Source organism: Melopsittacus undulatus, chromosome Z (assembly GCF_012275295.1).
Source record: "Melopsittacus undulatus isolate bMelUnd1 chromosome Z, bMelUnd1.mat.Z, whole genome shotgun sequence".
In the NCBI taxonomy this organism is placed as follows: domain Eukaryota; kingdom Metazoa; phylum Chordata; class Aves; order Psittaciformes; family Psittaculidae; genus Melopsittacus; species Melopsittacus undulatus.
This window is the reverse complement of record NC_047557.1, coordinates 66,884,572-66,904,598: the sequence shown is the minus strand read 5'-3', so window position 1 is coordinate 66,904,598 and position 20,027 is coordinate 66,884,572. Positions and strand designations below refer to the sequence as shown.

At 39.7% G+C, this 20,027-nt stretch overlaps 1 protein-coding gene across 6 annotated transcripts in view; it reads right to left on the bottom strand.

Moving 5' to 3' along the window:
• Positions 1-20,027, bottom strand: part of MCC (MCC regulator of WNT signaling pathway) — a 202,095-nt gene that overhangs the window by 100,031 nt on the left and 82,037 nt on the right. Inside the window, exon 1 of one of the 6 annotated variants that reach the window (XM_031042811.1) lies at positions 5,546-5,610. The exons of the other annotated variants lie outside the window; for them this stretch is intronic. The gene's annotated coding sequence lies outside the window, so the exon portion shown is untranslated. Of the gene's footprint in view, positions 1-5,545; positions 5,611-20,027 lie in introns of those variants that run through there. 6 annotated transcript variants of the gene reach the window in all.

The following is a 20,027-nucleotide window of genomic DNA, read 5'->3' as shown; positions in this document are numbered from 1 at the left end:
CACTGAACACTAGTGTTAATAACAGAATAGAGAAGAATCCTGCATTAACTGCAACAGCCAAGCAAATAATCTGTAAGGCCTTTACCACAGCTAGTACACAATGACACCTTTAAGAACCATCCTTGCATTTAGTCCTCTTAATCTCATATTTAAAACATAAAAGTGTATGTGAAAACAAAAAACCAAACCTCAACAAAAAGGGGAAAAAAACAAAAGTATAGAATCATTCTTCCCCAAAAGTCTTAAAAAATACAACTTACATTTAGAAAGAAACAAAACAAAACTTAGCAGCACAACTAGATTTTTACCACCGTATCTTTATTACTGTATTTCTATCTCTTCTGCATAAGATAGCAGCTTTTCTCAAAACACATCTCTGGTAAGAATAAAGAATCATGCCTGAATTCTTTAGAAGAGTTATACTTGTCATAAATGGGCAACACTGTAGGAAAGCATTAAAATCCATTAACTGGATAGCCTCTTAAAGTTTTGATTGGCATTCTTCTTATCTTGCATTTCATCCCTGCTGTGGGGCAGTGAGTGAGTAAACAGCCCAAAGCCTGGCTGCCAGAGGGGCCAACCCACCACAGTGCTCCCACACACTGAGGGACCCAGCATGCTCCCAGGTGAGAGAATACAATCACAGTACCTTGATCCTCTCCTTTCTTCCAAATATACTCTAAAGATAATTTTGTTTCAGTATGTGATTACAACCATGACAACAGAGAGAATGAAGGAGTAAGTAAGAGTAGTAAGTAACTAAGTCTAGCAATGTTTTTGTTTTTTTCAAAACTACCTAAATTTTAGAACTGTAAAGATGCACTAATGTAGCCTGTTAAAATGAACTTTCCAAAACCTACGTGAGATGTTATATAATTCACTGAAACACAGAGACAATACTCTGTGTCAGAGCAGAAAACTTCGACAAGTACCTAAAACTAACTTTCAAAAAATGAGGAAATTCACTTCCAAAGGAGAGACTGACTTTGCTGCTTTCATGCTGGCTGTAATCCAATTCAGCAAGAAAGAGGTTAGTCTCTGCAGGTCTGCCTAATGCACAACTAATTTCAGAGAGAAGCAATCATCAAATACCAATCTGTTCTTTATCCTCTAACAGCCAGAACACAAAATGAGTTACAGGAATAGCACATGGCGGTCACGTGCACTGTAGCTTTTCAGAATACATCTGAAATGAGTTTTACTACAGCCAAAAGGTTCCTTCTCTTGGAGTGAGAACTGACAAAAGTCCATGGCCATAAAGCATCTTCCAGATTCTTCTCAATTAAACCTCTGGGTTTTTTTACGGAAGCTCTAAGGGAAGAAAAAAATGGACAAAAATGATAGCAAAGTAACTGCCAAATAGAGGGAGCCAGGGAAACTGCTTATGAAGCAAGCCCCAGAGATTCTATGACCACAAACCCTGGTCCTTAGTCAAGAGCACGGAATTAGCCTACAGCAGTGAAAACAAGTATCAGAGTAAAGATCAAGGGAACAAATGCTGTCTCCATTGCCAGAGAACAGCATCTCGTCCTGAAAGGCTTCTCCAGAAGAAAACAAGATTCCCCGGCTGAGATACTTCAAGGAAATACCTATTTTCTCAGTCCTCCTGACCATTCTCCATGATTCACTAGTAAACTCAGTAGGTCACAACTTAAATTGAGCTGCTTGTTAACACTGTATCTCTTCAATGTGTACATGCACCTTCATACACTCCTGCAGATCTATGCTGCTAGTTCCTACCTGCATTCTGTCTAGAGCCAGTCACACACCGTACTATTTACTTGCACCTTCTGTCCACATAATGAAGAATGTATCAATGATCTCTCTCTTTGCCCAATCTCCATGTCACTTGGAGTGGGAAAGCTAGTTATCATCCTTCTGGCAATACTCATTCACAACAGAGAAGGGCTAACCGGTTGATTCACAGTGAGATTCTTCCTGAAGTTTGCTATTTCTTCCTCTCCAGTGCCTTCCTCTATTGTTAAAGGCCTTCTTTGTGCTTTGGTCAGTTGTACCTGCAGCTCCTCCAAGATACCTAAAATGGCTTTCAAAAACACTGTTGTCTTCACATCCTGGCCTGCACCACCTCTCAAAATACTTCTGCTATCTCTATGGCATATTTTTTGACCCTGTCCTCACAGGCATTTCATTTTATAGAGTTTTGTGGGGACAGGCTCACTTTTGCCTGGTTTTGAAGTTATTCTTAAGTTAGTCTTCATCCATCCCATAAAGGAGAAACAAAAGCTGCCAGGTAAGCAGGACTGTGACAGATTTACCCAAATTCTGAAAAGCAAAATGGCAATCCTGGTGAGAAATGAGTAAGTCTGCTGCTGGGCTGTGATCTCTCAGTTTCTACATGCTTGCTTATGGTTCCTAGAGCATCCTGGAAATAGGGAGGTAGCATTTATCCCCTCTCACACTGTGAACAAGTGGGTTGGGGATGTTTATAGAAGATAGAGAGAGCATGTGAGCAAGCAAGAGTGTCAAGATGTGCACGCCTGCCTCTCCAGGCACAGAGCAGTCTCCCAGTGAGATCTGTAACGCATGCAATGAGCTCAAACAAGGAAGAGGAAGAATGCACAAGAGGAAGGCCTGTGGACAGCTGAGTCTAACCCTCATTGTTTACTTTGCTATAGTGTTACACAATGACAACAGGATGGGAAGGGAGATCTCCAACAGGAACAGTAACATGCATATTTTGTCTGGAAATAGAGGGTTTCCCACACTAGATCAGGAAAGTATTCTATCTGAGGTGCTCTCCTCAGATTTGATTAATGCCCTGCATTTCAGAGGAAACAAGGACAATAAAATTTATGTTGTTAATGAAATATTCTGCATAGAATATTAAAATTCTTATTCTCTACTGCATTTGGGTTGAGGTAATGTGGACCACATCATCTTTTAATACTAAGCTGGATTACACAATGTACTGGTAAAAATAAAAACACCTGAATCATGTCTATGTAACAGCTGCCTTTGTGACAGCAATGCAGGAAGTGAATAAATGGTTTGAACTTATGTCACTCCTAACACACGGTAGAGAACTTGGTAATAGAGTGGCAAACAATGAATGTGACTTACTCTAAGGCCAGAGTGACAAAACACACTATATCCATCGTACATTCCATTCTTACACAAAGTCTGGAAAGATCCTCCTTTCCAAGAGGAGGAGGAAAAGGAACATAGCAAAAAGATAGATGGTAGCTTCTTCTCTAAGTGTAAAGTTTTGGTGTATACCGGTTCATAGAGGATGGATACAGTGCTACTGTAAACCAGCCCAAGCACCTCCAAAAGGAAAGGAAAGAAAATAAAAGAAGGTCAGACACTTTGAAAGGCCTGCACTAACAAAACAGTAAGCCATGCATAAAAAAAAAAACAAACAGTAGCCATCATCAAAAAAAAAAAAAAGCTTCTAGTGTTATTTAGATGACGCCAAAAAACATACGGCGAAAGCGACAGCTGCTGTACATATTTTGCTTATCGTAATTCCTAAAAAGGCTTCAAACTTTAGAACCAAGGTGAGGAAATAAAAAAGTCTCTGGGTTTCCCAAGAGTGAGTTTTGGAACAGAGCTCACTCCCAACTTCCTCAATAACAGGAAAATAGCTAAATGGAGAAGAGGATCCTGTGTTATAAATCTTTCCTGCCTTGTCTCAGCCTCTCAAGCATAACAACTATTAACAAAGCAGAGGCAGTGTTCGTAGCATTCTTCAGAAGCACTGATCAACTCAGTGTGAAAACAGGTTTAGAAGCAATCCTGGATGTAGCACAGACACATTCATTACTGTAACAGATGGAAGGAAAGAGTGAAATGGACTGCCTCTTTCTACCTCTTTTATTGTGGACTTGGTAGCAAGAACTTCCACTGTCTGAGCAAATCATGTACAATTCCTCCCATTCCTACACCTGCTCCAACTTCTCATGAGCTCTGTGGCTGTCACAGCACCACCAGAGTCTTCACCATGGCCCTTTCTGTCCTTTCTCATAAGACGGAAAAAAAGTAAACGCATTACAGGCTGCTGGAGTTTACCTCTACGAGCAGGCACAAGAGCTGTCAGCTGAGGTTTGCTTTGTTTTCTGGTAAAGAAATCTAATTTATGCAAAAATGTGGAGGAAGGTTAAGGCTGTAACAACAGTTGTTATATAAGGATTGAGGTTAAAGGGCAAATGCTTATTTAAAAAAAGTTTTGTATCAGCAAACTTTATTACCATTATCTCTATTCAGTCTGGTCCAAGACAGTTTATGCTTGAGGTAAGAATGCACAGAAATAAAGTTTCCCTCAACTACAATACATTCAGATATGTAGTCTAAATGCTAATGATTATTTTAGTTAAGTATTATCTTGTATTTTTTATTTGTGTCTATGTCTTCTGTACTGCCAGGCAGGGTCACATCAAAACTGTATCTGGCATTACAGTAAATGTACTAACGTGAATTAAGAGGATTGATAGCTGAAAATGTGTCTATTCCTACAGCTGACCTCTGCTATGTTTCCAGCTGGCAATGCCAGTAAAAAGATAATCAAAATATAATGGCATATATTCTTTATACTCAGGTAAAATTTGGCAAAAAAGCCATTTTAAAATGATGACAACACCATATCCTCTGCAATCAGCACTTTAACACAAATGCAGGCAGAATTTGTTAAATAGTTTAAAAAAATAAGACATTTTTAGTTAAGAAGTTCAAAACACTATTTATTTCCACTACATAACCACTGTAAAAATTTTCTTAACACTTTCTATAAAATAAGCTTGTTAGTTGTGGGGATGGAAGTCATTAGAAGCTAGGGAGAAGCTTTCAAGTCAAAGAAAAACAGATTTATTCTGACAGAGGTTTTGTGGTGGTTCATTTTTAAGACTGCATTTCCCTGTAACTCTACATCTTCCACTGATTTAGTCCTCCTAGTAAGTAAAAAATCCTTCTCATTTTTAAAGTTTCAGTGGTCAGCTCAGTCAAGTCATTAATCTCTCCTGTGTGTCCAATACATGAACTCTTTCGTTCTTCCACTGGAGCTCTCATTCCCATTAGCTTATACCTGAAAACTTCATATCCAGGCTGCTTAACTACTGCCCAGTGCCACCAGTGCGTCCTCTCCATATAACCTACGTCTACATCCAAAATACAGGGTAGCAACTTCAGCATGCAGCTGAGACTGAGAATTTTTGAGTTTTAAGACTCAAATCGGAGATATTCTGTAAGCCAATTACTCACTTCCAGTTTATACAAAACAAAAGGTATTTACGGTCCAGAATTAAAAATTAACAGAATCATGTTCAAACTTGCTGCTTCTCCCAGTTAAGATCACGCAGAGGTTAAACAAACAGGATGGGAACACTTACATTACAAAGCCCAACATCCATGTTAAAACTTCGGTTAAAAAAAGGTCGTGTTCACACAGGCTGGCACTGTTTGAGGTTTCCCTAAATACTCGTCTCGTTAAAAGCAGGAAAAAAAGAGCTTTAGTTGGAGACAATAGGAAGTCGGGGGAAGCCATAAAAAAAGCGCACCCCACTGCCGACCATCCAGTCCCTTGCTGCCTTACCTGGGGATTTCATCCTCAGCCCTGCAACGAGTACACACAGCTGACACGAAGGGCTGGCGAGAACACCGCTTTGGGCACAAAAGCAAGCTGTCCGTAGCAGCCCTCCAGGCTTCCCTCGGCTAACTCCTCCTCCCTCCCCGCCCCCATCCCGCCGAGCGCCGCACGGCCACAAAGGAAAAGCTGCCGGTCAGGAAAAACGCACAAGGCGGCCGAGGTCTTTCTACAGCACAGCGATCCCAGCCAAAAGAAGTTATGCGAGTACAACAGGGAGGAAGGCAGGCCGGTGTCAATAAAGATGCCTACTACTCTATTGTCATGCCCACACAGCTGCAACAGGATGCAATAATAGTCCTATCCTTATTTTAGCAGACAAATAAACCTAACAAACTCACCTAGGACACAAACGGTTTGGTTTTTCACCCTGAGCTGTATTTCCGGCTGCGGGTTTCGTGCTGTCCCCGCACGAAGAGGATGGAGTTAGTACCCAAAGCTTCCCAGACAGAGCCCTACACACAGCCATAAGTTGTTTCAGCGACTGTGCACTTCCTCTGGAATGTCCTTCTTGTGCACCTGGTGTGCCTACATACTGGGGAGAAGAAAGGGGTGAGAGCCAAATGCCCTCTCTCAGAGGAGTGGCCAGTCTGGCAACTAGTCCTTCAAGGACTCTGTAAGTGGCAAGCTCCGTGACGGGCAGTAAACTTACTTTCTTCAAACTGGAGAAAAAGCTCCTCCTGCTCTATCCCCTTGCCTCTTCATCTACAAACCGCAGGCAATTCTGTATTCCTTGTAGGTAAAATCATGAATACCCATCAATACATCTCTCACCAAGTACCTTCAACTATCAAAGTCTAATACTGGAGAGGCACTTTGCATAATTCTGCTTTTTTGGCCATTGCTTTCTCTCACTACCTTCTGTGCAGCCCTCCATATTTCTGCAGATATTTATTTCTGCTTTATTTGCAATTTGTACAGAACATCACAAAATTTCATAGAATACTCACTACTTGTGAGAATTTCTGTTTTCCTGTTTCTTTATGAAAGCTCCACATGAACAGGAAACCTTATGGCAATCGCTCTCCTCCCTTTTGTTAAAAAACACTCCTGCTGACTGCCTGGGAAGCAAAAACAAGTCCGTCCTGCGTTCAAAGGCATTTCTGCATTCCAATTGTTTCTCTGACAATGCTATTTCACAGAGCAGCCATATTTTTCCCCCTATACAAAGCAGCAAACTGCACTTAAAAAAAACCCACGTGCACAAGAAACAAAGGTTCTTGTATCTGCTTAACAATGCCGTTACCTTAATAAACTGCTTACTTGTCCCATTAGCATTGAGCAGAGCATCTTACATCTAACAAACTTAGCAGTTTTTTAATCAGTGCAGTTTAATGAAACATTAGCTCCTTTCACATCCTCAGTCTCTGAAGCATAGGAAATACCTCAGCTTCAGTCTTCTTTATGAGCAGATCTCCCTGTCTGCAACTGGTGTTATGATGAACATGTGACAGCGAGACTTCTCCACTGAGACTCATCAATAACAGCTTTCAGGATGACCCAAACCACAAATTACTCTACATCTCAGTGGTACTTTCCAGACCTTATCTGGAGGCTGGAGAGCATTTCCTTTGTATATCATATTTCCAGATTAGCAGGAGATTTATTTTTAGGTGCTTACATTTGTAGTAAATTTATAGTACATTTCCAAGTAACAAATCTACAATAATAAACATGCACATACAACAGAGAACAATACACTTCATAGTTCAACAAGGCTAGAAGTCATAGATTAGAAACAGAGGAGAAAGGGAAACAACTATTTTAATCTAAAGACATGAATGCTTTTGCAGTGCTAAGTATTGATTTCATAAAACACTACTACAAATTAAAACACATCACTTTTCCATATAAGGGGCATCCAGAGCATACTATAAGAACTGTAAAAGCACACAAAAAGATACTCTTCTGTGAAGTAATAGGGTTGCTAAGCCTAAATCTATAGTTGTAATTATCATTAATGAAAAAATAAGAAAGCGTGAAAACATGACATATACAAGTTTATTCTAATGCTCAGCAGAAGACCAATAAAATGAACACGTATCTTTGCCAATACTCAGCTTACAGATGTCATCATGCTAAAATCCATTCCAAACAGTTCTGGATTGCAGATCCTAACAACACAGACAACTTCAGTACATTGCAATGTAGACTGTAATTCTACTATTCATGTTTGATCCTTTATGTTTGAAAAGGCATATTATTTGTCACTGCTGCTTGCAAACCTTTGCCTAGAAAGGCAACTAACTAGTGGTCAGACTAATGTCTCTACAAGATAAAAAATACCACAGAGTGGTTTCATGTGGAAGGAAGCCACTTAGTTTGCACAAATCATCACAAAAAAAATCTGCATTAATTGGTACTCACAAGTTTGGTTTGAATATTAATGATAAATATAAGTTTTAAGATATTTTACTGAAAACTGAATTCCCTAAATACATACACTTGCCCATAAGAGTTAAACACTGGAATGCATGAATACTTTTGTATAGATACATGTTCCTGTTATAAGCAGTAATTTGGAAGTTCGATTAAATACCATAAAGTGAATTTTGCTCATTATTTCAAGATTAGAAATATATTTAAACAAAACTGAATTATTTGATGATAAATACATTAACGAATGGCTCCTAGCCATCTTGAGTGTCATAGAGCTTCCTTGGACAGATTGTTCTTGGAGTTCCTAACCTCATTCAGCAGTGTATGAATGGCATATAGTAGTCATTCTAGGTTTACCTGTCCAAGTCATTGTTTCCCTTTACATTCTACAGCTGTCCTGCCTCACACACTTTTACCATTACATGATTTAAAACCAAACCAAAACATGTTATTCATGTAGTCTCGCTATTCTATTACACCAGTATTAGAAGCACAGGTTTCCCCAGTTAATTTTTCACAATTTCCCTGTAACTGCTCTGCTGCAAAGCCTTTTGAGGCTCTGCCCTGCCTCAAGTGCCATACTACCATTGAGTTATGCATCTGTGATGCTTTCAATTCCCTTCCTCATAGCTGATACCAGCATGCCTCTGCAGCCCTGAGGAGCTCTTCTGGATTCATCATCAAACTGTGGAATTTTAAAACGTGATTTAACTGATGTGCAGTTTTTCAGGATTTATCAGTTTTAGACACTTGCGTGTTCAAAAGCTTCCTTCTGTTCTTTTTAATCCCTTTTGTGCTATAAATAAATAATAAACTAACTGAAATCAGCTGAATAAAGTTGCTTAAACTGCTTCCTACTACCTAAAGTGAAAAAACTCTCCAATATTCTCATTTAAATGTATCCTCAAAGACACAAGGTTCTGACTGTCACGTTAACATCATCAAAACACTTTAATAATATAATGTTTTTAAAGAATCAGACACGAAAGAGGTAGGCGCTTCTGACAATGGCTTATGTCACCAGGAACAACCAATTTTCATACTTCAGACGGAGCTTCTGAAGGAAAATGGAAAAAACTCACATTATAGTTCAACGAAATGACCAAAGCCAATGAGCATGCAAGCACATGGGCTATGGCCCACCAGCCTCTGAGGCACTCACATTTGGTAGATATTTGACATGAAACACAGACAGGCATCCTGCCAATGGGCTGTAAGGAGCTACAACCAGTTCCCCATTATCCAAAATTACTTTTTAAATCTGTATTTTTGTTTCAGAGAAACTAAATTCATATCCAGCCAACAACCTCAAATATTCAGCTAAACCATATAAATAAAACTAGCAAGGGGTGTCAGAGAAAACTAAAAGCAAGAGCTCTATACACAGATTTCCTTTGGATAGGCTGTGACATATTTGTCAGACAATAATCAGAAAGATGTGCTGCTGTACCAAAAGCCTGTTATGGGCAGTACTCCTGAATTACATTAGAACAGTTAGCAGCTTCATCTGACCTATTTATGTTCCCTCTTTTAATGGGGATAGTTGATTCCAAAGAAGAGCTATGAAGACCATCTGCTGGAAAGATATTTAAAAAAGTTTTGAACATATCAAAGATAACAGTGACTGCAGTATTTATTAATCTTTCCATTAAAAATAAGCCTTCACAGTAATTTTTAATGAGCTTTAAGTAAAATTTATATATCTCAAATGCAGTTGTTTGAGAAAGACACTCAACAGACTCATCATCCTATCCCAGACCCTGCAAAGTAGGAGGGAAATCTACAGATACCAGCAAACTAATCAATATTACATAATGATCAGTCCACCTACAGCAACTATACCATTTGAATTGCTTCAAATAAAACTAAGTATTCTAACAGACAAATAAATTGGGGCAGGGCAGTAAGTGCATAAAGTGGTGCTGCCTGAAACCTTATTAAAATGGGAGCAGTGCTTTGACATGTATCCCATTTTTCAACAATTAATCTCTCCTTTGGTATTTTTATGTATGTGCATTCATGTAACAGTGTTTACATACTTCATGCATAAAAACTGTGCCTGAAAACCTAGCCTTTCTATTCTCTCAGCAATTCTCATGCAAACAGTGTAAAATTTTGCTCCTCTGGGCTTCAGATCTGGCCTGAAATTGCATGTACAGGTGAATTCATGCCTGCAACCAGCAATTGTAAAAATAAAGAGAGATAAAGATTTACCAGAACAGGTATAGGACTGCTAATACATATCTGAGCTGCTTTTTGCATTATTTTAAAGTATAGCAAATACATCTGATTGAACCAATCTTTTGTCCAATCCTGACCTGTACTCTGAAATCCCAGTGACAGAAATGGAGTAAGTGTTCATTTGAACCCAACCAACATCATAGAGAAGGCTCTAAGCAACAGCAGTTTACTGCAAACTGACCCATCTACTTTGTCCTTAATTCTGCATTAAGAATATAACATATGCAATATATAAAATACTCAATACATAACAATAATTCTGCATAACAAAATTCTGCACTGTGTGTTTTTCTTACTCCTCTTTCTAAACCTGAGTGAAGTACTGCTCAGTTTGAAACAGGTTCTACCGATTTAGCTTAAGTTAGTCAATAATACCTTCATTTCTAATTAAAAATTCTGTAATTCTCAATTCCCCCCTCTTCTCCTGAATTAACTCTGTCACACAAATATGTAATTTTTAAAGCTCCATTTTGCTTACCACACTGGCCTATGGGAAAGCTCTTCAGGTGGAAGGCAGGCAGCTCTGTAACAGTGTGAGCCACATATGGCTGCAAGCTGATTTGGGTGTGTCGGTGATAAACGAGTAGAGACAATGATTGCATGAAACAGCTGGTTGCATTACAGTACAGAATTTAAAACCAGAAGAAACAAGTGATGATCTAATCTGACCTCCTGCATAACACAGGCTGTATAACCCCACCTAGCAATTAACTTGCCTCTGTGACAAGTTTGATATGGTAACTCACCAGCACTGGTTTTGCCAGATCCATTTTGAAACATTCACCTACAATGCTAATTTGAAGCATGCTGCATCAGCCAGATTTTGCACCTCCCAAACATGCTTCCCAGAAGACGGGGGGATGTCATCTTCTTGATCCAGAGATTACTGCACCGCATCACCAGTTCATGGCTGTGCTGACAGAGCAGTCCCTCACCAGCATGAACAAAGCAGATGAATTAGCTCACAGAATTGCTCAGCAGCACAACTGTCTGCCTAGTGCCTGGTGGAGCACATGCACTGGATGCAACACCCAGGCATTAGCAACAACAATTGCAACAGTCCAGACAGCAGGGAAAGCCTTCACTCCTTCACTGTTTTAGCTCAAGGACTTGTGCCCTGCTTTAGGATGAATGCCTGGGGATTACCCAAGGACGTTCTCTTGCCTGACTTCAGTGGGCTTCCACAAGCCTTGTGAGAACAAGGTATCCCATAAGTGTAACACCTCAATGAAACAACCTGAGCAGAACATTTATTCAACCTGTAAATTTCAACCCAAAAGGTTGCCCAAAGAAGCTGTGGCTGCCCCATCCCTGTCGTGTTCAAGGTCAGGTTGGACAGGGCTTTGAGCAACCTGGTCTAGTGGAAGGTGTCCCTGACCATGGCAGGGTGCTGGAACTGAATGAGCTTTAAGGTCCCTTCCAACCCAAACCAGTCTATGATTCTATAATTCTAATTGGTTTTGGCATTGTCAAAGAAATTATTCAGATATACTAACAGACACCTATTCTTCCAATACAAACATCTTAGTAAGATTTACATCACAGATATGTTTTGTAAATACAAAGACATTTTTTTGTGTCACACAGACAAAACCAATTAGATTAACAAGATGACTTTATTTCACTTTATCATATTTATCACTAAATTAGGCTCTATACATACTTAATCTCGTATATAATTATTTCAGCTTATTTGTTTGATAGCCTGAGCCCATATACAAATAGATTTAAAAACAAGTTTTAAACTCTTGCTTTCTTTAGAACACAGGATTTTTTAATGAATTTATTTTAATTGGTATATTTCACAAATCTATGAGATTTTAAAAGAAAGCGCCTCCCCTCCCCTCTCATCCCCCCAGATTTAATGCATTCATTATAGGCATTCAGATACTGAGAAAACTCTCCCAGAAAAACATTTGCTTTCTGACTGCAACCTACACACTCTCTACCCATAATTTACTCTTTCAGTATTCATCATGAAGCAAAACAAAAGAAAATAACCAAAGTGGTTTACCTCAGAAATTTATATTCAAGCTAATTATTCCTCCTGCCCTTTCAGGTGCAGTAATAATCAGCCGATCAAGCATTTTGCACACTGTACATATCTTCCTAGTCATTTCACACAATAAGAACTTTTTGGAAAAGCTGCAGCACTATGAATAGGTTGTAATGCAGAAGCAAAACAAATAGCTGAAGTGCTGTTATAGTTAGATAAACACAGTGTTGTAACTGTATCCTTTAATGCAGTGTACCTTCTCCTTCTGCCTCCTCAGGTAATAACAGCTTAAAGAAAAGAGGGTTTTCTGTACTGCTAAAGAAAAGAGGTTTTTCTGCCCCCCCTTCCCTCCCCGGTATAAACTAGTGTGTAAGCTAAATATTAAATTCTCCTTCATTTATCACTAACAAAAACACCAGTCAGGTTCTAAAAGCAGAAGTGTTTCTGCAAGATATGAACAAAGCCACCATCTGCCTTTTACATTCTAGGTCACCTTTTTCAGTTACATGTACTGTCTACATGTTTAATACAGATACAAAAGTGCAAAGATAAAATCTTCAACAAAATACAAGGGCTTTTTTGTTTTGCTGATGCATAAAGTTGCCATGTTTTTTGGCAACTTCCAGTCTGACACCCATCACAATGAAGGACACAGTATTTGAGGTCTCTATTCTGGAGACACTTCTGCCTATCCCTGTTCAGTATCTTACTCAGTCTATCATAACTTTCTGAAGAATGTTCATTCATAACTGTCTGGAGAATGTTTTCAGCATTTATCAGCCACACAGCCAACTGATAAATGTATACTAATTACAAGTGTAGGAACTACAGACAAGTGCCGTGTTGTCTTTATAGTACCACATATATACAAAAATATAATACAATACAAAATAGTATTCCTGCATAAAATTACTTGTTTCCTAAACACTAAACCACATCTTGGTTAAGATAGTAATACTAACATCCCCACAACCTTGTGTTTTCAACTATTCATCTATTTAAAATTATTCCCCCATTGGAAATGTGGCAAACTGTGTGATATCATGAAACTATGAAATAAGTAAAACTTAACAGGATTAAAAAAAAAATTAGAAGCTGGAACAATACTTGGATAACTTTCTACAATTAAATACTGACCTGTGATGAGAGCATTATACTGGAAAATCCTCCCTTAAGCCATATTGCCTGTTGGCCCATAAAACCACATCTCTATTTGCTTAAGGATTATATGCCTTCATGCATCACACAGTTAAATCTAAGCCTAAATCAAAGTCATTTATTTGTCATCCAAACCTATTATTGCAAAAATATTTTCCCATTACAAATAGCCCCATTTTAGAGTAAATTTCTCACTGGTGTCAAAGAATTACTCCCTTTTACATTGTTGCATGATACAATTACTGTTACAGAGATCTCCCCGCTGATTTCCTCCTTATGCTGTCTCAAAGACTTTCCCAGAATTATTTCAGTACTTCCATCCATGTAAAACTGATTTGTCTGTTGGTACACTAAACTTAACACTCAGATGCACCCTGGCTCCTGAACACATTTCCTCCAGTCAGCAGACATATTAATCTTACTTCAAAATGTCTTTAAAAAATTGCTTATAGAATTATGACTCTCTCCCCCTAACTGTCTTTCACCTGAACAACCTTATGTATTGAGTTTGGAAAGCAAATTACTTTTCTAAAGATTTTGAGAAAATTAACCCCTACTGCTCTTTTCTTTCATTGCTAGGCAGCTCTCATTTACAATATTCCTAGCAGTTCTGGTAAAATCTTAATTAATTTATATTTATTTACTATAAATATGCATCAAAGGTAGTATTTACTCATAACATTAGCCCTTACAAAAAAAAAAAAAAAACAAAACCAAAAAACCCAAAACAATCACAGAATGACCGAATGGTTGAGGATGAAGGGGACCCCTGGAGTTCATCTGGTCCAACCACCTGCTCAAGCAGAGTCACCTGGACCTGGCTGACAAGGACTACGTACAGACAGCTTCTGAATATCATCAAGGATGGAGACTCCACAACCTCTCTGCGCAATCTGTGTCAGTACCTGGTCACCCTGGTATCCTGGCTGGATACCAAGCCACATTACTACTCCTCAGCTAGGCAGAAGGAGAAAAATATGACAAAAAGCTTGTGGGTCAAGACAAAGACAACTCACCAGTTACTGTCATGGGCAAAACAGATGTGGTTTGGTGAAATTAATTACTGCCAATCACAAGATAGAATAGGATAATGAAAAATAAATCTAAAAAAGCATCTTCCTCCCACTTCCTGGGCTCAGCTTCATTCCTGGCTTCTCCATCTCCTTCCCCTGTCAAAATGTTTAGGAGGATGGAGAATGAGGATTGTGGTCAGTTCATCACACATTGTCTCTGCTGCTTCTTCCTCCTTTATGCTCTTTCCCTGCTCCAGGATGGGGTCCCTCCCATAGGAGACAGTCCTTCACAACCTTCTCCTACATGAATTCTTCCCATGGACTACAGCTCTCCACAAACTGCTCCAGCATGGGTCCTTCCCATGGGGTGCAGTCCTTCAGGAACAGGCTGCTCCACCATGGGTCCCTGAGGGGTCACAAGTCCTGCAGCAAACCTGCTCCAGGATGAGCTTTCCAAAGGATCACAGCCTCCTTCAGGCATCCCTCTGCTGTGGTGTGTGGTCCTTCACAGGCTGCAGTTGGAGTCTGTTCCACCACAGATCTCCATGGGCTGTAGGTAAAACCTGCTCCACCATGAATCTCTCTGGACTGCAGAGGCACAGCTGCCTCACCATGGGCTGCAGGGAAGCTCTGCTCCGGTGGCCTGGAGCACTTCCTCCCCTCCTTCTGCATTGACACTGGTGCCTGCGGGGCTGCTTCTCTTACATATTCTCATTCCTCTCTCTCAGCTGCTGTTGCACAGCAGTTTTTCCTCCCCTTCTAAAATACGTCATCCCAGAGGTGCCACCACTGTCACTGATTGGCTTATCCTTGGCCAGTGGTGGGTATGTCCTGTTGCAAGCTGGCCCTGGTTCTGCTGGACATGGTCTGCTTCCAGCAGCTTCTCACGGAAGAAAACACTGCAGCACCCACTGCTACCCAAACCTTGTCACACAAACGCAATGCACACCCTCACAGGGAAAAAGTCTTTCCTCATGTTCAGGAGGAACCTCCTGTGTTTCAGTGTGTACCAAAGCTGTTAGGAAGACTATTGAAGTGAAGTAGTATGATCTCTAGTGAACTACAGACATACAGTATCACAAAGCTTCATTTGAGTAAAATATCATACTTTACTAAAAATCAAGGAATTAACATTAAAAACTCAAATGTTAATAACTTGTTCTAGTTAGAGCCTTTCATCCATCACCATATATTACAGCAGATGCAGCAAACAACTTTTCATATTTTAAAATCTTTATAGTTAAAAACAATGTTTTTTGTTCTGTTTAAATGAAAGTGACAGTGAAACGTTTGGAAGTCCATCCCACAACCCCTTTTTAGGCCTTTATCTGTAGAGTCAGAACACATTCGACGAGAAGGTGAAACTAAACACATTCTATTAAACATGACAATATCTATGGAGTTGTTGTTTAACTGCGGTAGGCAGCTAAGCACTGGACTAAGCTCACCCATAGGACAGGGTAAGAAATAAGGAAGAATAAAAGCAAGAAAACTTGTGGGTCAAAATAAAAGGGTTTAGTAAGTGAAGGAGAAGCAATAGAAGAGAGAAAGGAAAAAAAAAACTGAAAAAACCAACTCATAACTAAGTAAGTGAATCAATGGCATTTTTGCTTGCCACCTCCCACGGAAGACCCATGTCCAGCCAGTTACCAAGCAAGAGATGGCTAACCCCCTCAAATCCTCTTCCTTATTATTGCTAATAATGGTATGACATGGAATATCTCTTTGGTTAATTCAGGTTACTTGCCTGGTTGTGTCCACTCCCAACCTCTTTCAGACTCCCACAGTGTATTCACTGGGGCAGGCAGAGTGAGAACTGGAAAATCCCTTGCGCTGTGCAAGCAACTGTTGAGCGACAGCTAGAACATTAGTGTGTTACCTGCTATGAAGAAAACTAACTCCATACCAGCTAGGCCCTGTACAGCAATGAAAAAAATAATGCAGACAAATCATATGCTAATACAAGAAAAAATACCTGCAACTGTAAAATAAAATAAGAGCAAATATTAAGAAAATGTGTTTTAAAAATGTTTCTGAGGAAAGAACTGAACAAACACAAAAACCCAACATTCTAATCTGAGGGTGAGGCTATTAAATGATAACTAACTCAGGTATGCAAAGACATCAGTGAGCTAAAAATAAAACACAGATGAATGGCAAAGGCAAGCCAAGACTACAACAAGAAAAGCAGACTATGAAAGAGCTGACTGTTAAGGAAATGCTGGCTGTTAAGGAAAAGAAAATCAAGGGATGACTATTGTCTCATAATACAAAAATAAAATTTTGACACTGGAAACAATTAAGATGCCAGGTCCAATACAAAAAAAAAGGTATGTTCACACAATGTGCCACTAGGCTTTGGGACCACTGCTCTGCCACATGATATTTTTAGTTTACATGGATTCAAAGAACTATTATTTCCATTAATGTAAGAAAAATCCTTCAAAACCCATTAAGCAGAATGGCCTGCTCCCATACCAGCTGTAGCTCAGAAAGTCCCATGCTGAACACAGTTGACAGGGCACAGCAGTACCTCACCATCTTATTCTGAGCAACCACCTGAAGCCAGACCATGGGGTATTTGGACTTCCGGTCTAATCCTGTATGGGCTTAGCTCTTACATATAGCTTAAGAAATGATCTTCTTATTTATCAATTTAAATTTTACAATTCCTAAAAGCTTGTTTTCCTTATTAAAGATTTTTCATTTTAACATTGAGCAGTTTGGTCCTACTCTCCCAAGTTTGTTTCCAGACCTTCACAGTGTGTGTGGTCAATTGATTGAGACCAAATAGGACATGCTGCCTTGCAGGTGGGAATATGAGCTTCCAGAAGCAGAGCAGCCAGCACTGAAACAGACATTTTCCTCTCAGAACTCCTCTCTGCACAGGGAAGTCTGCCCAGAGCATTCCACCTCCTCATCCATGCCAAATCGTTTGGCTTGTATGTCACCTTATTTTGCTGCTGCCTGGACAGGTAAGAACAATTTCTTTCACCTCACTTCCCCTCAAACTCAGTGTTGCTTGTTTTCAACATCAACTAACATCCACAAACTCCAGGGAGATACTGGCTGAAAAAAAAAGAATCTGGAAGAGCACAAAGAGTAAGATGAAAACAAGGAAAACAGGTGGAGAGAAGTTCTTTAGGAAACTGAAGCTGAGGAAGTGCAGTACAGCAGAAACAGCAGGTGAGGACTCTAGGCATATACACTGACGTTTTACCTTTGGGATTCAGATTGCTACAGCACCTAAGTAAACACTGAGGAAATAGAGAAAAAGTAATTTTAAAAGGAGGAATTTCCTTTGGGATAATGCAATACAGGGTGTTTAACAGAGACTGCAAAACACAGAGAACAAGATTATGACTTCTGAGGAGTTTAAAATCCTTTAAGCTGGAATCATATAATCATTCAGGTTTCATTCATTGAATCAGCCAAGAATGCAGTGTGTGGAGAAAGAAAGGACAGTATGGTTTTAAACAACCTGTGTTCTAGAGAGTGTGAGAGCAAAGAGAGGACACAGCAGAGGTATTTTCACCCAGCTGCAGTCATAGCTACCACTTTGGCAATAGCATCATATGAAACCACCCAGTGAACATTACAGGAGAGGGAAGTTTGTGCCTATACAAGGAACATGTTCCCTGGTATGCTAAGAATGGTACTGTTTCTTTCCACTGACAGAGAAACCAGGACTGCAAGAAAGAATCTGAAGAGGTGAAGGACAAATTCTGCATGGGGCTTTCTCCAGAGCAGTTTAGCAGCACAGACACAGGCATGAAGAACAGCAAGTAAAGGTGGAATGCCTTTCACTCCCAGTTCTAGGTCCCCAGGAACTTCTACCTTCAGGAACATTTTGGTTGTTCTTCATTTATATCATGCTCTGATAACATTAGTACTGTTAGAAGTACTCCTGGAAGAAAGGACTGCAGTTGAAATGTGAGACTTGATTAGCATGGACAAGCAAGCTATGTAGCAGCACTGTGAAGCCCTACAATTTACACCCCAGTCAAAATTCAGCCCAAAGTTGATTAACTGAAAGCTGAATCTCTATTAAACAAGACCTAGACAAATTACACCTACCAAAAAGGAAAAAAGTCAAATCTTCCTCATGTTTGTAGCAGTGCATCAGAACTTTAAACATCACATGAGCAATGTGTCATTAAAAGTTTTCACTCAATGACAGCACTAACTATCTACAAACACTAAACAACACCACCAAAAAGAGAACAGGAGATCCTTTAATCAATGGGTAGCAGCATGAGATATCAGATGTTTTAACATATTTGTTTCAGTTTATCTACTTACCAATTTCTCTCTTCACATCCCTTCCCAAAATGAAGCAACAGACAATGTCTCAAAATGACTCAAACCTCCAATATGCTACCAACATTTATACAGAAACTTTGAAAATCTGAAGGAAGATTGAACCAGACATGCTGGCAGAACCCTTTATTGGCAATGAATGCTTTCAAGCAGAAACAGAATTAAATCTGTATCAGAAGGAAATACTTTTCCCTAACAACTGTTTGGAAAGCTTAAAGAAAAAAAAAGCTAACTCAGAGGTTTTTGCTGATGGTCTCAAGTGGTAACTCAGAATCACAGACATAATTTTCCATAAGCCTTAATATAACTAACAGTTCAAAAGAATTTTGCTTCTGAAATAGTACATGTTGTCACTCAATACTGAGGGGACAGATGTATTCTCTTAGGGATCCTTGGCAGAATGATGGCACTAAACCGTAATCACAGCTGAAGAAGGATGTGGAGTTCTAGAATGTGTGCAGAACAAGGCAACAAAGGTGGTGGAGGGGATGGAAAGTATATCCTGTCAGGAGCTCTGGGTTTGTCTAATTTGAAGAGAAGGAGGCTGAGGGGCAACCTCACTGCTCTCTACAGCTTCCTGAGGAGAGGAAGTAGAGAGGGAGGTGCTGAGCTCTGACTCCTGGGATCCAGTGACAGGATGTGAGGAATGGGCTCAAAGCTGAGCAAGTGGAGGTTCAGACTGGACGGTTAGAAAGCACTTCTGTTACAATAGGACCATGGCAAGCTTGTGACAGTTGGTACTCCACTGTATCTCAGCCTTTACTGGTTCTGCAGCATAGCAGCTGACAGTTTCACTTGCTCACCAATAAGAAATAAACTACAGTAACCCCTAAACTCCAATTCTAACAGAATGGGAGGTTCAGAAAAAGACCTGCTATCTTAGGGACTTTGACCTTATGCTCAACCTCTGCCCATAAAACACAACCTCAAGAATTCCTGCAAAGAAGAATTAATACTCAGAAACTGGTATGGTGAGCTCCAACATGACACCGAGCTCCTCTGCAAAGCTGCTTTCTCTCATCTACACTGCAAATTTAAGAGAATACTAACTGGTCTTCAGCTGTTATTATCACAGTGAAAACTGCAAAATGTGATGGCAGTGTAACTGATGCAGAGGCACATCTGGCAACTGACAAGTTCTGAAATATGTCCTGTCTGACAGGAAGGAGCTTAGATGCTTGTGATAGTAGTGATTGTAGAATGTGAATATTTAACTCCTGCACTGCTCATTTGACTGGGGGATGGATCAGCAGTCTTTCTGCCACACTGCAAGTGGCAAGTGACCAGGGCAGCAGAAAGCAAGCAGCATCAGGTACCAACTTTT